Source organism: Antechinus flavipes, chromosome 4 (genome assembly GCF_016432865.1).
Source record: "Antechinus flavipes isolate AdamAnt ecotype Samford, QLD, Australia chromosome 4, AdamAnt_v2, whole genome shotgun sequence".
NCBI lineage: Eukaryota > Metazoa > Chordata > Mammalia > Dasyuromorphia > Dasyuridae > Antechinus > Antechinus flavipes.
This window is the reverse complement of record NC_067401.1, coordinates 107,981,726-107,998,226: the sequence shown is the minus strand read 5'-3', so window position 1 is coordinate 107,998,226 and position 16,501 is coordinate 107,981,726.

Below are 16,501 nucleotides of genomic sequence, written 5' to 3'. Positions count from 1 at the left end.
AGTGTGACATAGAGATTTAATGTGTGTATTCTGATGGAAGCGGATCTCTTCAATAAAGAGATCTAATTCAGTTTCAATTGATCAAGGATGGACAGAAGCAGCTACACTCAAAGAAAGAACACTGGAAAATGAATATAAACTGCTTGCATTTTTGTTTTTCTTCCCGGGTTATTTCTACCTTCTGAATCCAACTCTTCCTGTGCAACAAGAGAACTGCTTGGTTCTGCACACATATATTGTATCTAGGATATACTGTAATCTATTTAACATGTATAGGACTGCTTGCCATCTGGGGGAGGGAGTGGAGGGAGAGAGGGGAAAAATCGGAACAGAAGTGAGTGCAAGGGATAATGCTGTAAAAAATTACCCTGGCATGGGTTCTGTCAATAAAAAGTTATTTAAAAAAATAAAATTTTTTAAAAAAGAGATTTAATGTGAACATGTATTATAGGAAAAATTGTGTTAATAGATTTTTTTGACATGAAGTTGTCACAAATCTTCAATTTGTAATTTTAAAAAAAACCTCACAAATGCAATAAAGTGAAATGCTATGAAATGAGGTGTACCTGAAAATTCCATGATTTATTTTGTCAGTCTCCAAACAACAGGGAATCATTTGGTTTTTATTTTTTGCCCCCACATAGTGCTCAGCACTCATTTAACTCTTATCATATTGATTCTTCATGAGTAGATACCACCCACCCACCATCCACTTAGAGGATGTGCCCTACAATAGAAAGCACACTGGCTTTAGTCAGAGAAACAGCATTCAAATATATCTATTGATATCTAATACTTATGTGGCCTTCATCAAATGATTTAACCTCTCTGGACCATAGATTCCTCATTTTTAAAATAAGTGGGTTGGATTAGATTATCTTCGAGACCTCTGACAGTTCTATCATACTATACTACCTTAACATGAATCATAAAATTCAGTCACCAATGATTTCATTTTTTTCTTTTTTATGAGGCAATCAGAATTAAGTGATTTGCCCAGGTTCACACAACTAGTAAATGTCTGAGGCCAGATTTGAACTTAGAAAGATGAGACACAGCACTCTCTCTACTACACCACTGTAAGAGGGTCTAAAGGTCTTTTTGAAAGTCTCGCAGCAAATTTTAACAAACCTAGGATTAGACATAGCTCTACGACCCAAGATTCTAGACTTCCAAGCTAGGATTTTTTCCATTGTAGAATATAGTTGTGCCTAATAAGATATTTGGTTGCCTTTAAATAATCCCACATTTTCTACCTGCATAGAAAGGGAAGATTGGTTGATGCTATGAAAAGCTGAGCAGTATCTTTGCCAAGAGCTCCATCTGCTGTCCAGAATTTTCCTCTCCTTGTTTCTTCAAAGATACGTTGTATTTACAGAGAGAGTCCCTGTTTATACTGATACTCTTCCTGTTTCCTAATTTTCCACAGTATTTTAAGTGCTGTGAGAACAGAATTAGGCCCAGTCACTGTCCTACAATTCTGCAAACTGGGCACTTCTTATTGTTTACAGATTTATCAGAACTAGATGTGTCTTTAAAGATATATTGTGAATGATGTACACAATAATAGCGAGATTGTATAATGAAAAATTGTAAATGACTTAACTATTCTCAGCAATGCAATGATCTAAGACAATCCCAAAAGATTCAAGATAAAGAATGCTATCCTCCTCCAAAGAGAGTTCATATTGTCCAATAGACTGGCACATGCTATTTTCCCCTTTCCTTCCTCCCTCCCTTCCTCTTCTTTCCTTCCTCCTTCTCTCCCTACTTTCTTTCCTTTCTTCTTTCCTTCCATCCTTATTTCCTTCTTTCCTTCCTTTCCCCTTTCTTTGCTTCCTTCCTCCCTCTCTCCCTTTCTCTCTTCCTTCCTTTCTCCTTTCTTTCCTTCCTTTCTCCCTCCCTCTCTCCCTTCTTCCTTCCCTTTCTCCTTTCCTTCTTTCTTTCTTTCCTTCCTTCTTTTTTTTCTTTCCTTCTCCCCTTTTTCTCTCCTTCCTTTCTTTCTAAAGTCTTCTTTTACAAAATGACCAGTATAGGAATGTTATGCAAGATTGCACATGTATTAGATTGTGATCCAGGATTGCTTACTATCTCATGAAGAAGTAAGGGTAGGCAATGAGAGAAAGAGTTTTTTTTTTTTTAAGTATTAAAATTGTTTTAACATGTGAGGGGGAAATAAAATATTAAAGTTTTTTTTAAAGATATATTAGTTTAAACACCTCATTTTATAGATGAGTAAAGTAAGGGGCTAAAAGGAAAAAATAAAATGTAAGGGATGAATGAATGAGTAATGTCGTGCCTAGAAACCAATCTCCTGGCCTAGAGTCCCATACTTCCAGGGTCCTAGCATTTCAGGACTTGTGAGTTTTGAAATGGGAAATTGATGATGACCAATATCATCTCTGTTATCCCTGTCCTCTCCCTGCCTGCTCTATTTTTGGTAATATAATAGACATTTATTAACTGCTTATTATAGGCCAGGCAGGGATGGAGTATGTTCAGAGAAGACTAGTATCTCTGGGGTGAAAGTTACAGACTCCTTTTCAGGACTGCTTTCCATTTTTGGTGTCTACCTGATCTACTTAATTCTCATCTGTGGACCTAAAGAACATTCACAGAAGCAACGCCATTTTTGCAAATGTGCTAAACCAGATTGAATGTAACCAATGGGTCTCAAACTTTATGGGGAGTTAAGAGGAAGTCTACCCAAGAATGTGAAGACTTTTTCTAGTGGAATGGGTGGATGAGAACAATTAGTTTCAACAATCATGAAGGCAGCCAAAGGTGGTGCTATGGAGAGCTTAGAGCATGGTTAGATATCAAAGATACCAAAATCATCCACTCCATCTTCAGCTAACACCAGTCATCTTGACTCTGTTCTGTCACTGGACAGTGATGACTCTGGAAGAGAGTGTAGCCAATGACTTCATGCAACTTTGCCTCACTTTAATTCAATTTACACACGAATTGAAAGACATCCCCATACCATTTTATCATTTTACCTATCTCAAAGTCCTTTGGCAATGGAAGAGTGAGGAAGTAACACATGTAGATATACAGTGAATTGTAGTCACAACCTTACACACAGGGGGCCCAGGACATAGTATCTCTTCTCACAGGAAGCAGCAGTGGTATTCTACAGCCCGGGTGTCTGAGAAGCCTTTTAAAAATCACACTGCTTCCCCTCTGGGTGTGAGGAAGGGGTAGAAAAGTGCCCTAAAAAACTGCTTGTTTATGCAGTCATGACTTGATTACCACAACAGTGGGGATCCCATCCTGCAATCAAAAAAACAAATAAAAAAGTACAAAAATTTCTACATAGTGGATTCTACTTTGTACATATGATTGGATGGTTAAGACATCTTTAGTATTGTGAGAAATGGAAGACATTTATTTGGTTTCCACAGTTATGAAAATTAAATTGGAGAAATGAAACTTAAATTAGAAAACTGAAATTCACAATGACATCAAGGAATAACCAAGGGTGAAGCTTATCTTCCCCAAAAAGAATCCTTGGGTTTTGTAATCCTGGGTGGTGGTCTTATATTTGAAAAGGATCTTTGAAAAGGATCTTTTGTTCTTTGCCCTTAGCCCTCCTCTATTATCTTCCTCCTTCTAGAATATAAGCTCGTTGGGGAAAAGAACTTGTAATGTAATGAAGAATGGAGATTCATGTCATGTAACTTCTGTAACATCTAATTAATGGGAAATCAGGGAAGAGATGTGCTTCAGGATAGGAAATAAAATGCTGCCCTTGGAGTTTCAAAGGTGTGTCTACTAACCTAGGCACCCATTCTTTCAAGAATGTAAAACAAATCTTCCCTGCATTCATCAGTGGAATTCTTGGTAAGATATTGTTTCTTCCAATATCCTTTCCAGAAAAGTTCTACATTGAACATAGGGTGTTACAATCAAGCTCTGAACAGATGGCACATGAAGGCCAGCAGACAACATAGAAAAAGTTTAGAAACTCATAAACAAATAAAATATATGTGTAGTATCATAAAATATCAACATGTTATCTTATAATATCATAATAATTCAGATCTTTTTCTCTGGTATGAAGGGAATACCAAAAAATTTTATGTGGATTTTTTAGATGGGGAGAGAACACCATACTCCTAACTTCCCCAGTGTGGAAGGGATAACTATATAGTGCTATTGGTTCTTTTAAAATCACCAAACAAGCCAAATCAATTCGATATGAAAAAACTAACTCCTCCCAATTACTTTTAAGATAGTTATTAAAGGGCAGGCCTTATCTATTCCTCAGGCATCTACCATTATTGGAGTTTTAATTCACAAGATTCTAAAGGTCTTCCAAGGATAAAATGTTAGAATTGCTTAAATAATTTTAAATTACATTTTTAAAAATTTAAATTTTGAAAATTTTATAATTTGGAATTTCATAGTGATGCAATATGAAACCCTAAAACTTTTGGTTTGGGAATATGATTCTGACCACTCCTTAGTCAGATAGCTTCTGGTCTCAGAAAATTCCTATGCCCAATCTGTCTGATTCTGAATGGATTATTTCTCAGTTTTTTGCAGACTGATTATCTGGTCAATGATTATCAAATTTTGAAGATCACCCTCAATTTATCTGGAGATTACTCTCTATCCTTTACCTCAGGCCATAGAACTAACATATCTATGATTGAAAGCTGTATAAGTGTTATCTCCTTGTTTCAGTTTCTTTACTGAATTCCCTTTTCAGTTGCTTAGTAATGACATACATTACTTTCAATAAAACTTTGCCCCTTGACTAAGAGCTGGGTTCAAGCATGCAAATTCTTTTGAAACACTTTGTAATACCAGTCTGGGACTTTTGGGGTATCCCTTGCCAACCTCAATATTTGCTAGCTCATACAGGATAATTATGGCCTCCCCTTGCTTGATTCCCTCCTTGTCAAGGTAAGCCTCTCATTTTTTTTCTCCCACAATCCTATAGTAGGACACCCCAAACAAGGCTTGTCTGGGTTGTCATAAGCTCCATGCTCAGCAAGTTTTCCTTGATGGGGGATGCCCAGACTGGGAAATTCTTTGCAGTTTTCAGCAAAGTCCCTAGGGATCCTTTGTTACCCTTTACCTTCTCTGGGACACCAGATAAGACAGATGTTACAGAATAGCTTTTGGCAAAATTTTATGGCTTTTGGCAAAGATGGGACAGTCCTCTTTCATTTCATTCTGTGTGTATCCGTGTCTTTGTGTAGAATGTCTTTTGTCATGTTTGTACTGTGAGCTAGATTTTGTTATTCTCAAAAATTGTGAGAGCCAAACATCTTGACAAATTCTCAAAATTTTGAAAGCAATGATCAAGAAGTTTGACTATTTTAAAATTGCAAAACACCTGAAACACTTCAGTTGTGGGGATTGTTAGCAAGATCAATAATAGCCCAAGTCTCTGTTTGCTAATGATGATCATCTCAGAATTATAGGGAAATTAAAATTCTGCCTCATCTGAAAGGGAAGCAAAACTGTGGGAACCCCACACAACTTTGCCCAGATAACCCAAGTTAGCTTGGGGGAATGGGGATGGAGTTGGGGATCAAGCTCCATGGTCAGCATTCCCTGAGCCCCAGCACCAGTCACCCCAGCTCTCATTAGGTTCTGTCCAGGAACTTCCTGGGAAGAACTTGGGTACCCCGTGCAGCCCCCAGAAAACTAGTCAACCTTGGCATTTGGTAACACCACCATTCTCTGTATCAATTATGGATATATATTAGCTAGGAAATTTATGACAAATTATTTTTTCTGCCAGTTTTCTAATTTGTTAAGAGAAATAATATATGTTGTTGTTAAGTGCTTAGCACAAAACATGCTATATGAATGTTAACTGCTTTACTGGATATAATTGCTTCATATTTGATAACTATGGGTTGGTTTGTTTTTTAATGTGACCAACAGATAAATTATTTCTAAGCAATTTTAAAGGAAAGTCCACTAAAGATATTTATTTGCACTGATAGTGTTAATAGAAGAGTTTTGCAACTTTTAGGAAAACAGAAAAGCAGTTTGCCACTACTTTAAAACTCTAGCTATGCAGAATCAGACTTCTAAGGACCCTGTCAGTAAAAACTGACACCTTTTCCTGGATCACAAAAGAGAAATGATTTGTGTAGATTGGAAAATAACCAAAATACAATTCAGTTTGTCTAGGCTCATTAACTAAAATTAAGTCAATTTTAAAATCTGTTCTATCTTAATATTAAGAATTATCTCATTTTCCCCCTAAAACAAAAGGGAAACTTATTTAAGGAAATAGAAACTACAACTAAGACTATTTGGTTATTACTTGGGAAAATTCTAAAATTGTTAACTAAGTTACTGGAGTTATTGTCATCATGATTAAGCCTTATCAGTTTACCTCTAAGTATGAGGTATGAATTCCTTTCTCTCTTCACAGAGTGGGGAAGGTATCAAACAGTACAATCCTTGAAAGCACTAAGAATATTTGGGGTGGACAACTTAGCAAGCTCAGCCCTTCCATGGGGTCTCTGTCTCCACCGATTAATTTGTAACCTCGACAGTTTTCTTGAGACCATTAGGGTAAGCATCATCAACCCTGAGAAATAAGGATTTATAGTTTTTAACAAGGAATATGTTTATTAAGCATCTATAAGCCTGTATAATGATTGCTCCTTTGTTCCAGGATCAGTTTAGACATATAAAACATGTTAAGCAAAATCTCTTATGGGTTTAAGTCTGGTAAACTTTTAAAATAATTTATCTAGCCCTAAGCTGTGATAGGTAGAATTTGCTATTAGAGATAAAATCACTTGGGGCTGTAACTGATATTCTTTTTTGAGTTCTGAATTTGATTGCCTGATCATTAAGTCAGTAGCCCACCCTTCAAGGGAAAAGGGATCATCTTTTAACCTGCCTAATTATGAAAGATTTAGGGAAGTTATATAATACCGGAGAAACTGAGCAAGACAGAGATTAGAGAACAATTTAATAGTTTATTAAATGGAGAGATTTACTGGGACCAAATGGATCTATGTTTGGTCCTAGGGCTGAATGAGACTATTGGCTCAAAGAATTCAGCCCTGATTGTCGGATCACAAGATTCCTTTATAAGATAATAAGAACAATGACATAATGGGGGAGGTATCTGGATGGGGATGCATAATGGAGGCAGGCACCTAGGATGACATAATGGGAGGTACTGGTGAAGAAGCTCCTGATATTCTAATGACATCTAAAATGGATAAAAACCTTTATTCCATTAAACACTAAGAGGGAATAAGTATAGCCTAAGGTCTAAGATATAAAACCTTTATCCCATCAAACATTAAGAGGGAATGGTTATAAGCTGAGGCAGAGTAACTAAATAGGACAATTAGGGAAACTGGTTAGGATATTAAAAGGGAACTGTGGCACAACATTTACCCAAGGAGATGAGGAGAATCCTGCCCTCTTTCGGAGGCATCTTGTAGAGGTTCTAAAAAAAAAATAACAGAGAGGGGACCACTGTCCTCAGCATGCATTGTTATTGATCAATCTGCCCCAGATATTCAGATGAAGCTGCAGAAATTAGCCTTGGGACCTCAAACTTACCAAACTCAGCTGTTAGAAACAGCCTTTGGAGTCTTTAATAATAGAAACCAAAACAGTTGCAGAGGAGCAAACCGCAGGGCCAGAGCAAGAAACAAGGAACAGATTCAATTTTTAGCTGCTTCCATATCCAGAACGATGGAGGTTCAAGCTTTAGATGTCATGGCCAGGGCCATTGGTTTTGAAACTATCTTCAGAGGAAACTCCAGGCCCTTGACCCAGGTGCAATCAGGAAGAGCACTGGAAGAGAGACTGCCCACAAAGGTCAAGCTGCCCCCCCAATACCCTGCCCTCCAACAGGAGTTTGGGACTTGGTCAGGCTCCCCCTAACTCTATCACGATGGCCAATTCAGGCTAATTTTGGATGTGGCAGGTAAGACCACTGAATTTCTTTTTTATAGAGGAGCCTCTCTGTCATGCTCTGGCACTCTGGTTTCACCTGTCCCTTCCCCCATAGAGTAATGTTTGCTGGCCTGTTATTTAAACACTCTTTTACTATTAATCCCTCATGTCCTGCTCCCTTGTTGGGGCTGATTAACTGATGACATTGAGGACCTAATTTTCCCGTCTCAGACCTCCAGGTGAACTTTTTGTGCTTCTCTCAAAGCCCTCCCATATTCCCTCTGAAATCTGGGAGGAAGGAGATCCCTTTGTCTGGGATCCAGGAATCCCTGGGAGAGTCATCATGCCCCAGCTTTAGTGGCCTAATCCCTATACTGTCCCCACTCAGATCCCAAGAGACACATTGGCTCTCCTAGATCTAGATCTTAAAGATGCTTTCCTTTGCATGTCATTGCATAAGACTGACAATTTCTTTTTGCCCTTGAAGGGCAAATTCAGGGGGATGTAACCCTCCACCAATGCACAGGGCCAGTATAGGTGAGGGTATCTGCAGCCCCATTCCAGAGGCTACTCTGGCTGCAGCCATACAAACCCTCTCTCCAGCCCCCCCACAGTCTTATCAGTCTGTTAAGATCCTGAAAGCTAAACTAATCTCTTGTCCAGCCTTGGCCCCTACCAAATGAAAGCTTACTTCTCAAAGAAACTTGGTGTCTTTGGGGTGACTCTCCTGCCTCAGAGCAATGGCTACCATAGCCCTTCTAAGCCTCTAAGCTCACCTTAGGGCAGTCCTTGGAGGTTTTAACTCCCCACCAGATTTAGAGCATTTTGGAAACCAAAGGGCATCAGTGGTTTGCTGGTAGGAGGCTTACTAGACATCAGGCTCTCCTGCTAGACACCCCCAACCTGACTCTCTGGGTGAGTAACACTCTTTTTTTTTTTTTTTTTTTTTTGCTAAAGTAATTGGGGTTAAGTGACTTGCCCAGGGTCACACAGGTAGGAAATGTTAAGTGTCTGAGGCCAGATTTGAACTGACTTCTGGGCTGGTCTCTATCCACTGCACCACCTAGCTGCCTTTGTGTGTCATACTCTTAATCCTGCCACTCTGCTCCCTGACAACACTCAGTTAGGTGAGTTTATTCATAATTGCAAGGAAGCTTTAGATTTTGTCTACTCTAGTTGACTTGACTTGAGGGACATTCCTCTTGACAAGTCAGTTTACAGATGGATCCAGTTTTCTTGAAAATGGGGAAAGAAAGGCAGGTTATTTCTGTGATGAACTTCAATAGCATCCTGGAGGCTGAGCCACTACCCCCTGGAATTTCTGTCCAGAAAGTGAACATCTATACAAACTCCAGGTATGCTTTTCATATTTTGCACACTTATGGGGTTAGGTGGAAAGAAAGGGGACTTTTGACAGCAAAAAGCTCTCTATTAAATATGCAAGAGAAATAGGCTTGCAGATTCAGCTGCCCCTGCTGCTGCCCATTTACCCCTGCATCTTTACTTCCCCAGCCGGAAAAAAAGAGAACACACTCTTTCTTCTTCTGGGTGGTTTCAAACACCCTCAGCTCAGCTTCTAATTCCAGCCCATCTCTTTGCAAAGTGAATAAAACCACTTCTCAAATAACTCAATAACGGGTTGAGGCATTTAAGATTAGTTTTCTTTCTTTCTTGTTATTTATGAGAACTTTATTCTGTCATGCCCCTGCCAATGGTAAGATAACTCCTTAGTCTTTAGTGAACTCCATGAACAGTGGGGGCATTCAGGATTGTTGGGTGTGCCCTCACCTTCCTCAAGGTAGCCCACACATGCGACCTGATGCATTATTTGCAGAGGCCTCTTTCCCAAATGTCACACCATTTGTACTAGCTAACCCCACAGGGGAATAACTTTAACTTGACTAACCTTTGTCTTCTTGCCAGAAAGATAATAATTATAGAATATCTATTCCAAAATTATTCTGGCAAACTCACTCCTAATGCTTCCACATTATCTTCCTTAAAGCTTCTTCATGAACTCCTGAGAACTAACATTCAGAATCCCAAAGCCAGGCAGTAAGAACTTCTCTATGGCCTGCACCAAGCTACTTACTTAAAAAAGGCTCCCTTTACCAAATGCCTCTGGCCCTCCTTCCTTCCCCTTGCCCTCTTCCACCCATCATGTTGACAATGTCACTTACCCCATCACTATGTCTTCAATCCCTTGTGAAACCTATTTCCACTGGTCACAAGCTGGGAGAAAAATTTAAACAGATCTGTAAAATATGCCCAGTTTGTGAAAGGGCTGCTAAACCCCCATCCTGCAGCCTCTCTGGAGGAGGGGTACACACCCAGACAAGGACTGGTAGATGGATTTTACACATATATCCTTTCTCAGGAGCTTCAAACTGCTTTTTGGTTTTTGTTGTCACCTTTACTAGTAAAAGCCTTCCCTGGTAAGACTGAAAAAGCTCAGAGTTTTTGTAAAACGAGATCAAATCCATTTAAGATTAATTATATTTCCACTCTGCATATCATCCTCTCTACCCAATGCTTAACACCTTTTAAACATGGTGCTTGCACCCCAGGTCATCTGAGTTCTCCTTTCACTGTGTATAAGACCACTGCTTCAGATACTGCCCTCACCCCTTCAAGGAGATAAAAGTGGGGATTTGGGGGGAAAACATTCCTTGGTATTTATCCTAGGAAAAGTTGTCTGGATAAGAGACATTCATGATAGTCTCATCTCCTCCCCATCCAGCCTTTCTCTGAGTTGAGATCCTGGCTATTGTTCCTACTAACTCCACTTTTAATTATCCTTTTTGCTCATATTTGGCCCCTGCATTTTTAACCCACTTGTGAGATTTGTTCCCCCCCAGGCTCCAAACTATGAACTTCCAACTTCTTTTTTCACCTTGAATACCAATGGCTAATTGATTCTGACACTCAGCACCCCACTGAATGCTGCTGCTGCCATCTTGTCTCCCCTCCTCAGTCTGGACCTCACTGGGCAGGAACAGCTTTATACCCCTTTTCAGCATGAAGCAGCTCCAAAAGATGAGACCTCCATCCTTTTGTCCCAAATTAATTTGGAAATGACTGCTTTAGGGAGGGGAATGATGTAATATGAAACCTTAGAACTTTTGGTTTTGGAGGCTGATTCTGACCACTCCTAAGTCAGATAGCTTCTGGCCTCAGGAAACCCCTACACCCAATCTGTCTGATTCTGAATAGATTATTTCTCAGTTCATTGCTGACTGATTTGTTCAGTGAAAATCAAATTTCAGAGACCACAATTTATCTGGAGATTACTCTCTAGCCTTACCCTCGGGCCATAGAATTAATATATCTATGATTGAGAGCTATATAAATCTGTTTCCTTCCTTCAGTTTCAGTCCACTTAGTAATGACTACATTACTATGTATACAAAAGAATTTTTCCCTTTGACTAGGAGATGGGTTCAAGCCTAAAAATTTTTTCGAGACACCTTGTGACACCTGTCTGGGACTTTTGGGGTCCCCCTTCCCAACCTCAACAATAACAGAGAAATTACATTTCAGTAACAAATTTAATCTCCAATTAATTTACAATGGCAAGAATTTGTACAGACTGGGGAGCAGGGGCAGATTACCTTCCCTCTTATCTAGTTTTATTTCTCTGACCTGTCCAGAATTAGAATGGAGACAGAGACAGACAGGGACAGAAAGATAGAGAGAGAGAGAAAGAGAAACAACTCAAGTTTTGCCTCCTATAGTAGGTCTTTCCTAGTTGTCAACAGATTCACCCTCTTGAAAATATCTATTGTTCTGAACATATTTTGAATTTACTTAATTGTTTTAAGTTGAAGACAGTCTCTTTTTCATTTTTGCTTTTGCATCCCCAGCTTCTTCATTCAGTTTCTTGCTTTGGAAAAAGTTTGTTTTTTGTTTTTTAATTGAATTGGTTCCTATATATATATTATATATATATATATATATATATATATATATATATATATAATATATATATATATATATATATATATATATATATATTTCTGAAGACTAAAAGTTGTGCAGAGAAAGTTTTATTCTTTATACTCTTTTTCCTTTGGCTGAAAGGGCACAGGAAGAAATTAAGTTGATTTACCAAGATACAAAACATAGACAATACAAGAAGAAAGACACATAGAAGCATTTGCTGGTAAAGTTTTTCACCAATTAACTTCTACTGAGAACTAAAATTTAAAACTCAATACAAATGTGAAAAGCATTCTCAAAGTCTAAAAGAAATGAGAAAATACTTTCTTTTAATAAAAGCTGGATTTAAAAAATAGGTATACAGGAATGCAGGGCTGGTTCAATATTAGGAAAAGTATTAATATAATTGATGATATCAATAATCAAATTAACAAAGAACATATGATCATGTCAATAGATACAGAAAAAGCATTTGATAAAATCCAACATTCATTCCTAATAAAAACACTCGAGAGTATAGGAATAAATGAACTTTTCCTTAAAATAATCAGTAGCATCTATTAAAAACCTTCAGTAAGCTTCATATGTAATGGAGATAAACTGGAACCATTCCCAATAAGATCAGGAGTGAAACAAGGTTGCCCACTATCACCATTACTATTCAATATTGTATTAGAAATGCTAGCTTTGGCAATAAGAGTTGAGAAAGAAATTAAAGGAATTAGAGTAGGTAATGAGGAAACCAAATTATCACTCTTTGCTGATAAAATGATGGTATATTTAGAAAATCTCAGAAATTATACTATAAAGCCATTAGAAATAATCCACACCTTTAGCAAAGTTGCAGGACACAAACTAAACCCACATAAGTCATGAGCTTTCTTATATATCACTAATAAAATCCAACAGTTAGAGTTACAAAGAGAAATTGCATTTAAAGTGACTACCAATAGTATAAAATATTTGAGAATCTATCTGCCAAGGGAAAATCAGGAAGTATATGAGCAAAACTACAAAATACTTTCCACACAAATAAAGTCAGATCTAACCAATTGGAAAAATATTAAATGCTCTTGGATAGGGCAAACAAATATAATAAAGATGACAACACTACCTAAACTAATCTATTTATTTATCACTATACCAATTAGACTCCCCCAAAACTATTTTAATGACCTAGAAAAAATAACAATAAAGTTCATATGGAAAAACAAAAGGTCAAGAATTTCAAGGGAACTAAAGAAAAAGAAATCAAATGAAAGTATCTAAAATTATATTATAAAGCAGCGGTTACCAAAACCATTTGCTATTGGCTAAAAAATAGACTGGTTGATCAGTGGAATAGGTTAGGTTCAAAGGACAAAACAGTCAATAACTTTAATAATCTAGTGTTTGGCAAACCCAAAGACCCCAACTTTGGTAATAAGAATTCACTGTTTGACAAAAACTGCTGGGAAAATTGGAGATTAGTATGGCAGAAATTAGGCATTAACACTGTACACCGAAATAAGGTCAAAACGGGTTCATGACCTAGGCATAAAGAATGAGATTATAAATAAATTAGAAGAACATAGGATAGTTTACCTCTCAGACCTGTGGAAGAGGAAGGAATTCATGACCAAAGAAGAACTAGAGATCATTATTGATCACAAAATAGAAAATTTTGATTATATCAAATTGAAAAGTTTTTGTACAAACAAAACTAATGCAGACAAGATGAGAAGGGAAGCAATAAACTGGGAAAACATTTTTACAGTCAAAGGTTCTGATAAAGGTCTCATTTCCAAAATATATAGAGAATTGACTCTAATTTATAAGAAATCAAGCCATTCTCCAATTGAAAAATGGTCAAAGGATATGAACAAACAATTCAAATTGAAACTATTTCTAGCCATATGAAAAGATGCTCCAACTCATTTTTAATCAGAGAAATGCAAATTAAGACAACTCTGAGATACCACTACACACTTGTCAGATTGGCTAGAATGACAGGGAAGGATAATGTTGGAGGGGATATGGGAAAACTGGGGCACTGATGTATTGTTGATGGAATTGTGAATATATCCAGCCATTCTGGAGAGTAATTTGGAACTATGCTCAAAAAGTTATCAAACTATTAATACCCTTTGATCCAGCAGTGCTACTACTGGGCTTATACCCCAAAGAGATCTTAAAGAAGGGAAAGGGACCTGTATATGCAAGAATGTTTGTGACAGCCCTCTTTGTAGTAGCCAGAAACTGGAAACTGAGTGGATGCCCATCAATTGGAGAATGGCTTAATAAATTGTGGTATATAAATGTTATGGAATATTATTGTTCTGTAATAAGTGACCAGCAGGATGATTTCAGAAAGGCCTGAAGAGACTTACATGAACTGATGCTGAGTGCAATGGGCAGGACCAGGAAACTATCTTATATGTCATTAACAATCCTATATGATCAATTCTGATGGACATGGCCCTCTTCAACAATGAGATGAATCAAATCAGTTCCAATAAAGCAATAATGAATTGAATCACCTACAGCCAGTGAAAGAACTCTGGGAAATGAGTATGAACTACTACATAGAATTCCCAATCCCTCTATTTTTGTCTGCCTGCATTTTTTATTTCCTTCACAGGCTAATTGTACACTATCTCAAAGTCCAATTCTTTTTGTACAGCAAAATAACTCTATGGACATGCATACATATATTATATTTAACATATACTTTAACATATTTAACATGTATTGGTCTACCTGCCATCGGGGGGAGGGGGTGGGGAGAAGAAGGGGAAAAATTGGAACAAAAGGTTTTGCAATTGTCAATGCTGACAAATTACCCATGTATATATCTTGTAAATAAAAAGCTATAATAAAAAAAATTTCTGAAAGAAAAAAAAAAAGAGCACTTGTTCTACCAGAAAATAACCAAAGCCATATTTCCATTTTAACAACTTCCTAGAAGGTAACATTGCTATCTGGGTTGTATGCCTGAGACTAATCTAAATAAATCTGATTGTTCTAAAAATAAAATAAAATAAAAAATAGCTATAAAGTTTTCAAATGGGATTCAAGTGGTTTAGAATAAAAAATATGGAATAAATTTTAAAATGCTCAAATAGTTTTGTAAAGTATATGGAACAATATTTCATTTGTATACAAACAATTCAGTATTTTAAGTGGGTAAAAAAATTATTCAATTTGTAGGAAAATGAAAAATAATAAGAACAAAGAAACAAGTTCATAGACCAAAAGGTATTTAAGGACTGTATTGAGGACACTAAATGATGCAGTGTATAATGATTCCTCAGCTTATTTGCATATAGATGGTGCCTTAGTGGATAAAGTGCCAAGTCTGAAGTTAGGAAGACTCATCTGCAAGAGTTTGAATCTCACCTCAGACAGTCAATAACTGTGTGACCCTGGACAAGTCTCTTAACTCCACCCCAGTTTCTTCATCTATAAAATAAACTGAAGAAGGAAATAACAAATCACTTTGTCAAGAAAACTCAAATGAAGTCATGAAAAATCAGACATGATTGAAAACAACTGAAGGATAAGAATTCTATCACTTGGAAACTAGATCTCACAAGGTAAGACAAAATTAGAATAAGTGAGGTATCCTAGAAAGATGATTAAATACCTACATACCGTCCATGTGAAGGGTCATACTTCACCATAAGCAAATCATTGCCTTTGTAAAAGTTATATAGGAGCACAAAACAATGGGTTCCTTTTCATATCTTATTTTCCTCCCTATCATAAATATCCTTACTATCAATACTATATACATAAAATATATGCTTTATCCTAATAAACCATTCATACCTCTTTCAAGCTACTGAAATAACACCTCCTTCAAGAAGTTTTCTTGGTTGCTCTTGATATGAGAAAAGGTCATAGATTCCCTTATCTGACTTATCTGGTCATGGAGCTCCATTGTTCATTTCCTATTTCCTCATCTGACTATACATCTTCCTTAGAAATATATCACTTAAATACTTTCATTTTACTCATTTATGTATAGTTAAATATTTCCTTTCTCTTTAGCCTCAGACAAATGTAGTTAATAGTGTGCTTTTTTTAGGCTGTAAGATTCCAGGACAGGAATTGTATCTGGCTAAATTATTCTCTTTGTTAGTGGCACAGCACAAAACAGAATTCGATGACTAACTGAGATGTTAGAAGAGGAGAAGGAGAAAGAGAAGAAATTGACTAGATATGATATGATGGACCGAACAGACTGTGGTCCTCAAAGGAATGATCAGATTTTCACAGGAATGACTATAAATGAGAAAAGAAACATTACATGTCCCAAAGATGCAAAACAAATATAGTTGGGATTTGAAAAGGACCATAATCTGACATCTGAAATCAGAGATAGTAAGTTGAGGCAATTTCTCCTGGGAAACTGGATTTGAAGAAATCAGTTCTTTTGGGGGTATAGCAGATGAAGGATCATCACAAGTCAAGGCAGGGCGGGGAGAGAAGGGTTGAATGTATACTTGAGCTGTTCTACCAAAGAGAATATCTTTTGCTTTCTCAGTGTCTGCAGGAGAGGAAATATGAGTTAACAATTGAGGAAGGTCCTTTTGACTTCCTTTTTTCTAATTTCACAAGCTCTTTTTTGAAGATAAGTTTTAAATCTACTGATTCTGATCTTTGTTTTGTCATTTTCTAC